Below are 16,399 nucleotides of genomic sequence, written 5' to 3' on the forward strand. Positions count from 1 at the left end.
TTGCTTGAATTAAACTCTAACAACCATTTGTTCGACCATTCATTCAGCTTGTCCAGGTCTTCTTGAAGCATCAAGCGGTCCTCCTCTGTCTTAATCCTTCTCATAATTTTGGCCTCGTCAGCAAACATTGAGAGAAATGAATCTATACCCTCTGGGAGATCATTAACATATATCAGAAACAAGATAGGACCGAGTACAGAGCCCTGTGGGACTCCACTGGTGACTTCACGCCAATCTGAGGTCTCACCCCTCAACGTAACTCCTATTGCTTAGGTACTCCCTCATCCACTGGAGCACCTTACCAGTTAAACCTGCCGGTCTCTCCAGCTTATGTACCAGCCTCTTATGCGGTACTGTGTCAAAGGCTTTCTGACAATCCAAGAAAATGCAGTCCGCCTAGCCTTCTCCTTCTTGCTTAATCTTTGTCACCTGGTCGTAGAATTCTATTAAGCCAGTCAGGCAAGATTTACCCTCCCTGAATCCATGTTGGCGATTTGTCATGAAGTCCCTTCTCTCCAGATGTGTTACTAGGTTTTTTTCTCATGATCTTCTCCATCACCTTGCATGGTATACAAGTCAAGGACTCTGGTCTGTAGTTCAGTGCCTCTTGCCTGTCGCCCTTTTTGTATATTGGGACCATATCCGCCGTCTTCCATATTTCTGGTAGGTCTCTCATCTCCAGTGACCTATTATACATTATGGAGAGTGGCAAGCGAAGTGCCTCTGCACACTCTTTCAGTACCCATGGTGAGATCCCATCTGGACCAACAGCCTTTCTAACATCCAGATCCAGCAGGTGTCTCTTGACCTCACTCGTAATTTTGAACCCTTCCAAGGCCGCCTGGTTTACTTCCCTTTCTCCTAGCACAGTGACCTCACCTTGTTCTATTCTGAAGACCTCCTGGAACCTCTTGTTGAGTTCTTCACACACCTCTCTGTCGTTCTCTGTATACCTGTCCTCGACTGTTCTAAGTTTTATTACCTGTTCTTTCACTGTTGTTTTCCTCCTGATGTGACTATGAAGTAGCTTTGGTTCGGTCTTGGCTTTGTTTGCTATATCATTTTCATAATTTGTCTCTGCTTCTCTTCTCACCCTAACATGCTCATTCCTGGTTCTCTGGTATCTCTCTCTGCTTTCTGGTGTTCTGTTATTCCGGAAGTTCCTCCACGTCCTTTTCTTCAGTCCCTTTGCTTTCATACATGCCCTATTATACCATGGATTCTTCTGTTGCTTCTCGGATTTTTCCTTTTCGGACGGGATGAACCTGTTTACTGCCTCCTCACACTTTTGGGTGACATAGTCCATCATATGTTATACAGACTTAGCTCTTAGGTCTGTGTCCCAAGGTATTTCCCTTAGGAAACGTCTCATCTCTTCATCGTTCCCATTTCGGTATGCCAGCCTTTTGTTTCCTAGTTCTTTTTTGGGAGAGATAATTCCTAGCTCTACCAGGTACTCAAAGTTTAATACACTGTGGTCACTCATTCCTAAGGGTGTTTCCTTCTTAGCTTCCCTTATATCCCACTCGTTTAGGGTAAATATCAGATCAAGCATTGCTGGTTCATCTTCTCCTCTCATTCTTGTTGGTTCCTTGATGTACTGGCTTAGAAAGTTTCTTGTTGCCACATCCAGCAGCTTAGCTCTCCATGTTTCTGGTCCTCCATGCGGATCTCTGTTCTCCCTGTCTATTTTCCCGGGGTTGAAGTCTCCTATGATTAGTAGTCCAGATCCATTCCTACTGGCAACATAAGCTACTCTCTAAATTATGTTAATGGTGGCCATGTTGTTTCTATCATATTCCTGTCTGGGTCTTGTCATTTGGTGGTGGATTATATATGACTACGACTATAATTTTTTGTCCTCCAGTTGTTATGGTACCTGCTATGTAGTCATTGAAACCTTCACAGCCCTGAATAGTTCCCTCAAAGTCCCAGCCCTTTCTTACCAGCAGAGCTACACCACCACCGCCTCTTCCTTCTCTCTCTTTCCTCATAACATAATATTCCTGTGGAAACACTACATTTGTTATGGTTTTTGTTAGCTTTGTTTCTGTGAGTGATATTATGTCTGGGTTTTCCTCTAGTACCCATTCTCCAAGCTCATTTGCTTTATTTGTAGTTCCATCTATGTTAGTGTACATTGCCCTGAGGCTCACGTTCTTCTGTCCCTTCTCAAATAGCCTCCTTGGTGAGTGTTCTGCTGGTGGGGGAAGCTGTTCCATGGGTGTGAGGACTTGTCAGGTCTTGTCAGATAACAAGGTCTCAGAGGATACTGGGATGAGGGGTGGGGGGGGTCAAGTGAAGGGGGAGGGACAGGGGGATATGAGATGAAGGGGGAGTGAGGACCGGAAGGAAAAGAGGGGAGGGGGGACATGTCGGGAGGAGGGGATGGGTAGCAGGGTGGGAATGGTGTTTGGGGGAGGGGGATTTGGCTTAGCATTTGAGTTGAGGCAGGGAGGGTTTGGGGTAGGGGGTTTTCTATGCAGAGGAGGCTTATCTTGAGGTTATCTTGAGATAATTTCGGGGCTTTTTAGTGTCCCCGCGACCCGGTCCTCGACCAGGCCTCCACCCCCAGGAAGCAGCCCGTGACAGCTGACTAACACCCAGGTACCTATTTTACTGCTAGGTAACAGGGGCATAGGGTGAAAGAAACTCTGCCCATTGTTTCTTGCCGGCGCCTGGGATCGAACCCAGGGCCACAGGATCACAAGTCCAGCGTGCTGTCCACTCGGCCGACCGGCTCCCAAGGGCAACCACACCACAGGGTGGTGTGGTTGCCCTCCCCTCTGGTGTTACTGAGTATCTGGTTGTGGGTTTCCCCCTCACATCTGGAGATGATGTGTTGGGAGCTGTGAGTTCCTAGTTTTCCCCTCTCACCCTGCACATCTTCCTTGATTCTGCTGCCATGGCTCTCTCCTCCCTTGTCGTGTCCCTCTGGAGGAATACTTTTTGAATTCTCCCACCTGTTGCAGGTGGCTTTTCTTTGTTTGAATCATCTCCTTTGTGTTCTCGTTTGCAAATACTATCTTTAACACGCGGTCTCGGTCTTTGTTGTACTAGCCTAGCCTGAAAAACCTTCTCAATTCTATGCTTGGCCCCTTCCATCCCTAGTGCCTTCAGTATTTCATTTACTGCTGCATTGTCCTTATCATTCCACTCTGTCCTGTTGGAGCCTTCCTGCTCTTTAATACCCACAGCTACCACTGATCTTTTTCTTTCCAGCAGCTGGCTAGTGGAGGGTGCCACTTCCTGTGAGTTGGCTGCTTTCATGGTCACTTCCATCATTGTGGACATTACTTCAGAGTTATTATTTTTATCATTTCTGCAAATGTTGCTTTTACAGTGGCATTCGCTTCCAGTATACTATTTCCACCTTCCCCCTGGATAATTTTCTGAGTCTCAGCATGAACACTGTTCTCTTTGAGGGTTCTAATCTCCTCTTTTGCCGCTGTCAGCTCTCTTTTCAGATTGCTTATTTCATTCTTCATTTCCTGCATCATTCCATGCATCTCACACTTGATATGCTCCAAAAGCTGGGCGAACATTTCCTTTATTTCATCACCTTGATTTTTCCCTGTTCCCCTGTTTCCTCTGGCCATCATGCTTACCCCTGTTCCTGTTATGCTGTGACAGGATTTGTCAGGAGGAGGGCAAGCAGGGTGAGATAGAAGAGAGAGAGAGAGAGAGAGAGAGAGAGAGAGAGAGAGAGAGAGAGAGAGAGAGAGAGAGAGAGAGAGAGAGAGAGAGAGAGAGAGAGAGAGAGAGAGAGAGAGAGAGAGAGAGAGAGAGAGAGAGAGAGAGAGAGAGAGAGAGAGAGAGAGAGAGAGAGAGAGAGGAGAGAGAGAGAGAGAGAGAGAGAGAGAGAGAGAGAGAGAGAGAGAGAGAGAGAGAGAGAGAGAGAGAGAGAGAGAGAGAGAGAGAGAGAGGAGAGAGAGAGAGAGAGAGAGAGAGAGAGAGAGAGAGAGAGAGAGAGAGAGAGAGAGAGAGGAGAGAGAGAGAGAGAGGGAGAGAGAGAGAGAGAGAGAGAGAGAGAGAGAGAGAGAGAGAGAGAGAGAGAGAGAGAGAGAGAGAGAGAGAGAGAGAGGAGAGAGAGAGAGAGAGGGAGAGAGAGAGAGAGAGAGAGAGAGAGAGAGAGAGAGAGAGAGAGAGAGAGAGAGAGAGAGAGAGGGAGAGAGAGAGAGAGAGAGAGAGAGAGAGAGAGAGAGAGAGGAGAGAGAGAGAGAGAGAGAGAGAGAGAGAGAGAGAGAGAGAGAGAGAGAGAGAGAGAGAGAGAGAGAGAGAGAGAGAGAGAGAGAGAGAGAGAGAGAGAGAGAGAGAGAGAGAGAGAGAGAGAGAGAGAGAGAGAGACGAGAGAGAGAGAGAGAGAGAGAGAGAGAGAGAGAGAGAGAGAGAGAGAGAGAGAGAGAGAGAGAGAGAGAGAGAGAGAGAGAGAGAGAGAGAGAGAGAGAGAGAGAGAGAGAGAGAGAGAGAGAGAGATTTTGACTAAGAATATAAGAAAAATGGAAAATCGCTGCTTACAGTGATCTGTTGACGAAATAAGAGAGAGCGGGTGGGAGGGGTGTGAGAGAGGGGGGTGAGAGAGAGGGGTGAGAGAGAGGGATGAGAGAGAGGGGTGAGAGTGATGTGTGAGAGAGAGATGGGTGAGAGAGGGGAGTGGAAAATAGTGGAATAGTGGGGGTGAAATAGTGTGTGTGCGTGTGTGTGTGTGTGTGTGTGTGTGTGTGTGTGTGTGTGTGTGTGTGTGTGTGTGTGTGTGTGTGTGTGTGTGTGTGTGTGTGTGTGTGTGTGTGTGTGTGTGTGTGTGTGTGTGTGTGTGTGTGTGTGTGTGTGTGTGTGTGTGTGTGTGTGTGTGTGTGTGTGTGTGTGTGTGTGTGTGTGGGTACTCACCTAGTTGTGTCTGCAGGATCGAGCATTGACTCTTGGATCCCGCCTTTCGAGCATCGGTTGTTTACAGCAATGACTAGTGTCCCATTTCCCTATCATACCTGGTTTTAAAATTGTGAATAGTATTTGCTTCCACAACCTGTTCCTGAAGTGCATTCCATTTTCCCACTACTCTCACGCTAAAAGAAAACTTCCTAACATCTCTGTGACTCATCTGAGTTTCAAGCTTCCACCCATGCCCCCTCGTTCTATTACTATTCCGTGTGAACATTTCGTCTATGTCCACTCTGTCAATCCCTCTGAGTATTTTATACGTTCCTATCATGTCCCCCCTCTCCCTTCTTCTTTCTAGTGTCGTAAGGCACAGTTCCCTCAGGTGCTCCTCATACCTCTTATCAACTATCTATGACAATCATCACTTCAATGATCAAAATTGCAGATATTTTACAGCACATGATGTAAACAATGTATTAACAGATAATCACAATATCTCTGTAATCAACTTGAACGTTAGATCCCTAGGTAAACACTTCGATGATGTTAGTGCCTTGATTGAAACTATTGACAACAAATTCTCTTTTATTATACTTACTGAAACGTGGTTGAAAGAGGATAATACTCAACTCTTTAACATGCCTAACTACTAGGCAATTCACAACTGTCGTCAAATGCAGAGAGGTGGTGGTACTGCTCTTTACTACCACCAAGAACTAACATGCTTAAAAATAATTAGAACTAGAGACTGCTGTGGGGAGTATATCTTCGCCAGTTTCAGAGTCAAGGGTGCCGAGTCTGTCCTGTCTGTGGGTGCAGTCTATAGAATTCCTAACACTGATGTGTCTGAATTCAACTCAAACCTTAGAAATCTAATACTAGATAACAGATTGAACAAAAACCATCTAATTATCGCAGGGGACTTTAATATTGACCTCTGCGAGCCTGAACACCCTACTGCTGTTAGCTTCCTCAACTGTATGAATTCCTGCTTCCTCATACCCTTAATCACTAGACCAACTAGAATCACTGATAGTACAGCTACGACTCTAGATCACATCTGGACCAACATAACCTCTCCGCTTACTTCAGGAATAATCACCGATAGCACTACAGACCATTACCCCACATTTCTCTTAACTAACATTAGCAAACCACCTCTAGAGACAAGGGAGTTAAGCTTTAGGCTGTACAATGAAACTGCTATAAACAATTTTATAACTGCTGCTGATAATGTCAACTAGGAGTCCGAGTTAGGTAACATAGGGGACATCAACCTAGCAGTGCAATCTTTTCTACAAACAACTCTTAGCCTTTATAACACCCACTGTCCTATGCTTACAAAACAAGTCACAAGCAAAAGACTTAACAATCCTTGGCTTACAAAGGGAATACTTAAATTCATTAACAAAAAACATGACCTTGAGAAGAAGTATAGGCTAGGAACAGTCTCCAAAGAATTCTCAAAGAATTACTCGTTATTGCTATCTAAAATAATTAGACGAGCCAAAACTAAATACTATGAAGATAAATTTACCCAAATAAAGAGCAACATTAAAAAAACTTGGAGCACAATTTCACAAATATTGGGATCAAAGAAGATTTTAAATAACAAACCAACACTCCTTTCCAATAACGTTGGTCAGCTTTCAGCCTCTGATTCTGCTATTGAGTTCAATAGGTTCTTCTCTTCCATTGGGTCATCCCTTGCAAATGATATTCCATCTTCCTGTACTGATGTTAAGGACTATCTTACAGGTAACTATCCACAGTCTCTGTGCCTAAAGCCTACTAGTTCCACTGATGTCAATGAAATAATCCTTTCCCTTAAAACCAAGTCTAGTGCCCTCGAGGAGATACCAACTTTAATTTACAAAAAAGCCTCCAGATCTCTAGCCCCTGCTATTGCATTGCTCTTCAACAAGTCACTTGAACTCCAAACCTTTCCTGACATTCTAAAAAAAGCAAGAGTAACGCCTGTCCACAAATGTGGTGATCTCACAGATGTTAACAACTACAGACCTATATCAATCCTGCCAAACTTGTCAAAAATATTCGAAAAACTAATCTACAAGCAGCGTTACTCTTTTCTAGCCAAACACAATATACTTAGCTCTTGTCAATATGGCTTCAGACCCAAAAAAAAGCACTAACGATGCACTTATTAGTATGCTTAACTTAATTCACGCAGCTCTTGATAAAAAGGAGTTTCCTGTTGGGTTATTTGTGGACCTGCGTAAGGCTTTTGACACTGTCAACCATCAAAACCTTCTTCTTAAATTACATCATTATGGAGTCAGAGGACACTCCCTGCAATACCTCAAATCTTATCTTACTGACAGGCTCCAGTATGTTTCTGTGAATAATACAATTTCTCCCACCCTACCCATCAACATTGGTGTTCCTCAGGGCAGCATACTTGGCCCTCTCCTCTTTCTCATCTACATTAATGACCTTCCAAATGCCTCCCAACACCTCAAACCAATTCTATTTGCTGACGACACAACCTTCATTTACTCCAGTCCTGACCCCCTTGCTCTAAATGCCACAGTAAATACTGAGCTAGAGAAAGTCCATCTTTGGCTAACTGGCAACAAACTCACCCTTAACATTGACAAAACGTTTTATATTCTGTTTGGCAATAAATCCTCTAATCAGATAAATCTCAAAATAAACAATACCCAAATTTGTAACAAATTAGATGGCAAATTCCTTGGCGTTCTCATCGACCACAAGCTGAATTTCTAGGGTCACATTCTAAATATATCCAAAAAAGTTTCAAAAACTGTTGGCATTCTTTCTAAGATCAGATATTATGTACCCCGCCCTGCCCTGGTTACTCTTTATTACTCCCTCATCTATCCATACCTCAACTATGGTATTTGTGTTTGGGGTTCTACTACCCAAAATCATTTACGTCCTCTAATTACCCAACACAAAGCTGCTATTAGGACAATATCCAACTCTGGCCCCAGACATCACTCGGTACCCTTACTCAAATCTCTGAATTTGTTAGATATTAAGTCACTGCACATTCTCTCTTGTGTATTATACATATATAAAACGCTGAACTGTAATGCCAATCCTGACCTCAAAAGCTTCATTGAAGGTTGTAACAGAACCCATGAGCACCACACCAGAAATAAATACAGTTTTGATATTCCTAGAGTACGACTTAATCAAACTAGAAATGCTCTACAAATCAAGGGGCCCAGAATGTGGAATGACCTTCCCAACCATGTTAAAGACAGTACCTCTCTCAACCAGTTTAAGATAAAAACTAAACACTACCTAATAAATTCCCTGTAACCTACCTCACTCCTCTATTGTCAACCCATGTCTGTTATTTTTTTTAATCAACACTGTTTGTCAACCTATTGTATTTGTGCTGCTTTTTCAGTCATGTTCCCCCTTTTTTTTTATCTTTATTTGTATTTGTTCTCAACACTTTTTTTTCTTTATGCTCAATTAGTATTAAGTTCTAGATAATTATGTTTTTCTTGCCCGAAACGCATTGCGTAATAGTGGCTTTAGGCATTGTATGTACTAGCTCTATCTATATATCAATCCATTAATGTAACATCACTTGCATGTATGTACCTTACCTGAATAAACATATTTATTTATTTATTTATTTATTTTTACCCCATCCCTCGTAGCTCTGGGACGAGTCTCGTTGCAAACCTCTGAACCTTTTCCAGTTTCATTATATGCTTCTTCAGATGGGACTCCATGATGAGGCAGCATACTCTAAGACTGGTGTTACGAATCTCACAAGGATTCTGCCATTGCTCTTGATTCTCATATTACTTTATTGTCTTGTTCTTTAATATAGCATCCAGTTGTATGATATAAGATTTTGTATGTTATATATATATTATAGCATGCTGTAGTGTGCCTGAGTTACATTATATTGTATGAGGCTATTTGTGTTAATTCTCATGTAGTTTCTCCGTGTCGGCGGTTGACCATATTTGGATATGGCCAGTGTGGGAACATTGTTGTCAATCGAGTGTTTATAGTTTTACATTGATTTATTCCCATATTTGGTTGCCGTATTATTATATTGAATGTTGTACCAGTGTTTACTATTCTTTAGTTTGATAATGTTTTGAATATTAGTGCTGCATTTTGTTGTTAGAATTTCCACAATGTTTATGTGGATGTTTAGTTGATTTTTTGGTAGAAGCTTGGCCTGCGGAGCAAGGCGTGGGCAGAAGCGTGGCGGCTGAAGTCGAGAGGAGTTGTGTTTTAAGTTAAGTCATTGGTCACTGTTATTTTAGCCCATATAAATGTTAATTATCTGGTTAGATGATATTGTATACATCTCTCTAATTAATCCATGTTTTAGTGATAGTGCTCATGTCTCAATAAGGAGGTTATTCTATGATTTGCATGCTGAAGAATATTTCTGGGTATTTATTTATACATTTAAATATTATTAAGTTTGTCCCCCTTAGCATAAATATATTGTTCTCCATTTTATGCAGTGATGTATCTTTACCCCTAGACAAAGTTGGCAAGGCCGAGTTACCATTTTCTTTACACTGCGAGGGGAAGAACCTTATTTAGTCTCAAGGGTGGTAACAAATGAGGGCCTGTGTCCGGGAGAATAAGCCTTAATTCCCTGTAATGTTGTACAATTAACAGTGCTAATTATTAATAGCAATTGCCTTCTTAGGTACTCTGTGATTATCTAGTGACACCTAATCAAGCCTGTGAAATTATCTGTTCAATCTGAGCTGCTGTGAAAACTTCTCAACGCTTCACGATTTGAGGAAAGTGTTCAGCTTGTGCCAGGGGCCAAGCATAATTTTCAGTGTTGTTTCAAGTGTAAGTTGTGATTATTGAGCCAACCATGGAGGATCAGGTTGCTGCGCTGGTAGATCTGCCAAATTTTGGTAAAATTAAAGACTTAAAGAAGTCTGGTCTGATTATTGCTGGCTGATAAATTGAACATAGCAGTTTCCAGTAAAATGTTGAAAGCTCAAGTGTTAAGAGTGATTGTCACACACTTGGTGGAGGAGGAGAGACTTGAAGAAGAGTGTTTGGGAGAGTTAGAAGAAGAGTCAAGTGACAAGGTGGCAATCTTAAAGTTGGAGTTGGAGACTAAATTAGAAATGGCTAGGCTGGAAGCAGACAAGCAGAGGTTGGAAGCAGACAAGCAGAGGTTGGCAGCAGACAAGCAGAGGTTAGAGTTGCAGAAGCAGACAAAACACCTTGAGTTGGAGGCTCAGTTAAGACTAGCAGAGCAGCAGACTAGACAATTAGAAATTCAGCAGAGTATGGCTGAAAATAATAACAGGTTAGAACAGCAGAGAATTGCAGCAGGGCAAGGTAACACTAGTAATAATCCAGAGAGTACAAATAGTTCTTCTAAGTACATTAAACATGTAGAATTACCTAAGTTTAATGAAGAAGATCCAGAAATATTCTTCTTGCATTTTAAGAAACTAGCAGTCAGCATGAACTGGCCTGTCGATCAATGGGTTAGCATATTACAAGGACAATTTAAGGGTAAAGCTCAAGAGGTATTTGCATCTTTGCCGGCTGAGAATTCTTTCGATTTTAAATTTGTTCAGCAAAGTATTTTGAATGCTTACCAGCAGATCCCAGAGGCACATAGAATAAAATTCAGAAGTTTAAAAAGAGCACATGACCAGACTATTTCTGACTTTGTAAGAGTAAAATTAAATCACTTTGACAGATGGATTAAAGCACTTAATATTACAGAGTTTGAGACTTTAAGAGACCTCATAGTAACTGAGGAAGTAGTGGGATGTCTACCAGAGAAATTAGCTTTATTTATGACTGAAAATAAACAAACCACTGATCTTATCAAATTAGCCAAGCTAGCTGATGAGCATGAACTACTTACTAAAGTGCCTTTTAGAGCACCAATTAACCATTTTAATGCTAAAACTAATCATTATGCTCATAAAAATCATGTTTTCCAGACTCGATCAGCTACTTCACCTTCTCCCCTTAACCCTTCTCCTGTAAATCCTAAATCTGAGACACAACAGACAGGGTTGTCAACCTCAAGTAATGTAGTGATTAAGCCTGCAGTGGGTTCGGCTGTTCCGACCACTGGCAGGTATTGCACGCATTGCAGGAGAAGAGGTCATGTGGTAAATTCATGTTATGCTTTGCACCCAGAGTTGAGACCAACTGGTCTAATTATGAGTAGGGGTTTGCAAACCATTAATGCCAATGTTGCTTCAGTCATGCCCAAGTGGATGACTAATTTTGATCCATACCTACATTCGGGAACCCTATTATGTACTAGTGGAACCTGGAATCCAGTCCAGTTGTTAAGGGACACTGGTGCTTCCCAGTCTTTAATTTCTCGCCGTGTTCTTACTGATGTTAGCACAGAAGACACTGGAGAGGTAGTGTTATTGCAGGGACTTGGAGGGCATATCCAGCGTGTACCATTAATTAAGGTTAACCTGAATTCTTCTATTACACCAGGTTGGTGCACTGTAGCAGTCAGTGACCAGTTGCCCATTCCTGGGATTGATATCATTGTAGGTAATGATTTTGACAAGTGTCAATTTAGTGGGACCGATTGTCCTTTTATGTATACTAAGCCTAATGCAGTACTGGCTCAACCAGATGCGGATGATGGTGTCATTTATCCAGCCTGTGTTGTGACCAGATCCATGGGTAAGCAGAATGTGGTAAGTCCTGCTACTACCAAGGTGGATGTTCTCGAGGCCAGGACTCCTTCAGACAGGGAGGTGGAGGTGGACCTTGAAGATACATTTTTAGCTCACATGGATGTCGAGAGTGAGGCCGGTGCCAAAGCCCTAATTTATTCTGACCCAGATGGTCTGGAAGATGTGGCCCAGGTACCAATTCCTTGCCCGCTCGCTCCAGTTGTAGAGTTCCAGACCTTGCGTAAGTTACAGAGTATTGATCCCAGTCTTGCTGAGTGTTATGCAGAAGCAGCCGACTCCATTGTTACTTTGGAGGAGAGTACGTACGGGTTGTTATTTCAAGGATCGATGTCTGATGAGAAGATGGAGACCATCAGGAACTCCCTCATCAGATGATTGTGAGTCTAAAACCCAGCTCGTTGTGCCAACAGAGTATAGGGAGCAGGTATTGCAAGCTGCTCATGATGACCTGATGGGAGGTCATCAAGGCATTACCAGTATGTATCATAAGATCTGTAAACTTTTTTATAGGCCAAAACTTAAAAAAGATGTTGTCAGATATTGCCACAATTGTGTTGTGTGTCAAACTGTTGGTAAGCCTAATCAGACTGTGCCACGAGCACCATTATACCCTATAGTAGTGCCAGAGGAGCCTTTTACTCATGTGGTACTGGATTGTGTTAGACCTTTACCCCGTACCAAATCCGGAAATATGTATATGTTTACAATTTTATGTATGACCACCAGGTTCCCTGAAGCGTATGCTTTACGTAACATTAGAGCTTCTACCATTATAAGGCAGTTGGAACGATTTTTCTCACTATTTGGTATGCCGCGTATAATTCAAACTGATAATGGGAGTAATTTTTGTTCCACCACCTTTAACCAATTTTGTAATACTTATAGTATAAAGCACAATTTTTCCAGTCCTTACCATCCTCAGAGTCAGGGGGGAATCGAGCGGTTCCACCAAACTCTCAAGAAAATGTTGAAGGCAACTGAGGAAGATTCACCCAGGCATTGGGATGATAATCTGCCATATGTTTTATTTGCGGCTAGAGATGGATTGCACAGTGCACTAGGCTGTTCTCCATTTGAGCTGGTTTTCGGACATCAGGTGAGAGGACCTTTAAAGATGTTATATGAGAAATTGTTAGGAGATGTTACAGCCAGGCAGAGTGAACGTTATCTGACGGATGTCCAGAGCAAGCTGTCCAGAACGAGGGAGTTGGCCTTACGACATCTAAGTGAACAACAACAGGTAATGAAGCAGAAACATGACCAGAGGTTCAAGGCCAAACTCAGAGTTTTTGAGCCAGGAGATTTGGTATTGGTCTTGAAGCCTCGTATGGGTACGTCTATGTCTTAATAAATTTGCAGGACCGTATCAAGTATTAAAACGTCTTGGGGAAGTTACTTACAAGGTTTGCCATCCCAAGCAGAAACGACAGACCATGAGTGTACATGTAAACCGGTTGAAGGCTTATTGTGGGCCTAGTGTTGTGGCTTGTTGTGTTGCTGAGGAGGTAATTCCTGAAGAGTCGAGTGTTGCTGAGGAAGATAGTAATATTTGTTTGTTTAATTCCAGCAGTTCCGGGGAAGAATTGTTAAGTCATTTGCAGGATGAGGAGAGAGCAGAGTTCCAGGACCTTTTGGAGGTGTCTTCTAGCTTGTTTGGGGAGGTCCCCACTCAGACTTCTCTCATTACTCACGATATCACCCTGACAAATGTGACTCCAATTCGGCTGCACCCTTATCGAGTGACACCCGAGAAACGTCGTATCATCCAGGAGGAGGTCGATTATCTTCTTCGACATGGGTTCATTAGACCCAGTCAGAGTTCCTGGAGTTCGCCATGTCTATTAGTACCAAAACCAGAAGATAAGTGGAGATTAGTAGTAGATTATAGAAAACTCAACCAGGTAACTGTAGTTGATGTTTATCCTTTACCATTATTGGAAGAATGTGTTGATACTATAGATCATGCTAAATTTGTATCTAAATTGGACTTATCTAAGGGATATCATCAGATACCTCTTACAGATTTTGCAAGGGAAGTGACAGCATTTATCACTCCTGATGGAGCTTACGAGTTTAATGTCATGCGTTTTGGATTAAGGAATGCTCCAGCCACTTTTCAGAAATTAATGAATTCTTTGTTGAAGGATGTGCCAGACTGTAGGGCATATTTGGATGACATTGTGATTTTCAGTAAGAATTGGGTAGATCATATGTCTAGTTTAAAGAAATTGTTTAATGTGTTACAACATGCTAATTTGACTGTCAATATGAAGAAATGTAGTTGGGCTAAAGGAACTATAGTGTATTTAGGACATGAGGTCGGACAAGGAAGGATAGTCCCGTTGCACGACAAGATTCAGGCAATTGTGGAGTACCCAGTCCTAACAAATAAGAAGTCTGTGCAGAGATTTATTGGAATGTGTGCGTATTATAGGAGGTATTGTAAAAACTTTTCCATTGTTGCTGCACCCATAACAAATCTTCTAAGGAAACAGGTAAAATTTAAGTGGACGCAGGAGTGTCAGAACTCTTTTCAGAAGTTGAAAGGAATTCTCTCTACTTCACCTGTGCTAGCTAGTCCACAGTATGATAAACCTTTTATTCTTCACATAGACGCTTCAGATCTAGGAGCAGGTGCTGTTTTGTTCCAAGTAGGACCAGATGAGTTAGAACATCCTGTTTATTATTTCTCTCGTAAATTTGACAAGACACAAATTAATTACTCTGTAGTTGAGAAGGAAGCACTTTGTTTAATACTGGCAGTGAAGAAATTTGAGACATATTTGTCAGGAAATCAAGTGGTAGTATATACAGACCATAATCCATTGACATTTATCAACTCTATGAAGTGTAAAAACCAGAGAATACTTAGATGGTCATTGATTCTGCAAGAATTCAATATTGTAATTCGTCATATTCCTGGGAGGCAAAATGTTATTGCTGATGCCTTCTCCAGGGGATTTCCTGTTGCAGTGCCATAATATGTAGTGTTCTTTATTCATAAGATGTATGTAAAGTTTGTATTTTTTTTACTGTGTGAGATTTCATTGCTTTGTACTTTGATTTTAGTTGAAGTATTTTCATGTTTTATTTTCATGTTATATTACATGTTATATTTCATGCAGTCAAAAAAATGAAATCAACCTTCAGTTAATTTCATTTTTTTCTTAGGGGACGGGAGGGATGTTACGAATCTCACTAGGATTCTGCCATTACTCTTGATTCTCCTATTACTTTATTGTCTTGTTCTTTAATATAGCATTCAGTTGTATGATATAAGATTTTGTATGTTATATATATATTATAGCGTGCTGTAGTGTGTCTGAGTTACATTATATTGTATGAGGCTATTTGTGATAATTCTCATGTAGTTTCTCCGTGTCGGGCGGTTGACCATATATTGGATATGGCCAGTGTGGGAACATTGTTGTCAATCGAGTGTTTATAGTTTTACATTGATTTATTCCCATATTTGGTTGCCTGTATTATTATATAAAATGTTGTACCAGTGTTTACTATTCTTTAGTTTGATAATGTTTTGAATATTAGTGCTGCATTTTGTTGTTAGAATTTCCACAATGTTTATGTGGACGTTTAGTTGATTTTTTGGTAGAAGCTTGGCCTGCGGACCAAGGCGTGGGCAGAAGCGTGGCGGCTGAAGTCGAGAGGAGTTGTGTTTTAAGTTAAGTCATTGGTCACTGTTATTTTAGCCCATATAAATGTTAATTATCTGGTTAGATGATATTGTATACATCTCTCTAATTAATCCATGTTTTAGTGATAGTGCTCATGTCTCAATAAGGAGGTTATTCTATGATTTGCATGCTGAAGAATATTTCTGGGTATTTATTTATACATTTAAATATTATTAAGTTTGTCCCCCTTAGCATAAATATATTGTTCTCCATTTTATGCAGTGATGTATCTTTACCCCTAGACAAAGTTGGCAAGGCCGAGTTATCATTTTCTTTACACTGCGAGGGGAAGAACCTTATTTAGTCTCAAGGGTGGTAACAACTGGCCTCACGTAGGCAGTGTAAAGCACCCTAAATGCCTCCTTACTTAGGTTTCTGAATGATGTTCTAACTTTTGCCAGTGTAGAGTACGCTGCTGTCGTTATCCTATTTAAATGTGCCTCATGAGATAGATTAGGTGTTACGTTCACACCCAGGTCTCTTTCGCGCATCGTCACAGGGAGGCTGTTCCCCTTCATTGTGTACTGTCCCTTTGGTCTCCTATCTCCTAGTCCCATTTCCATAACTTTACATTTGCTCGTGTTGAATTCCAGTAGCCATTTCTCTGACCATCTCTGCAACCTGTTCAGGTCCTCTTGGAGGATCCTGCAATCCTCATCTGTCACAACTCTTCTCATCAACTTTGCGTCATCCGCAAACATCGACATGTAGGACTCTACGCCTGTAAACATGTCGTTAACATATACAAGAAATAGAATTGGTCCCAGCACCGATCCTTTAGGTACTCCACTTGTTACTGTTCGCCAGTCCGACTTCTCGCCCCTTACCGTAACTCTTTGACTCCTTCCTGTTAGGTAGTTCCTTATCCATGCTAGGACCTTTTCCCCACCCCCGCCTGCCTCTCGAGCTTGAACAGCAGTCTCATGTGTGGTACTGTATCAAAGGCTTTTTGGCAGTCCAGAAATATGCAGTCTGCCCAACCATCTCTGTCCTGTCTTATCCTCGTTATTTTATCATAGAATTCCAGAAGGTTTGTTAGGCACGATTTCCCTGTCCAGAACCCATGTTGATGTTTGTTCACAAACCTAATGTTCTCCAGGTGTGCAACCAGTCGTAGCCTAATTATTCTTTCCAGTATTTTAC

Source organism: Procambarus clarkii, chromosome 48 (genome assembly GCF_040958095.1).
Source record: "Procambarus clarkii isolate CNS0578487 chromosome 48, FALCON_Pclarkii_2.0, whole genome shotgun sequence".
NCBI lineage: Eukaryota > Metazoa > Arthropoda > Malacostraca > Decapoda > Cambaridae > Procambarus > Procambarus clarkii.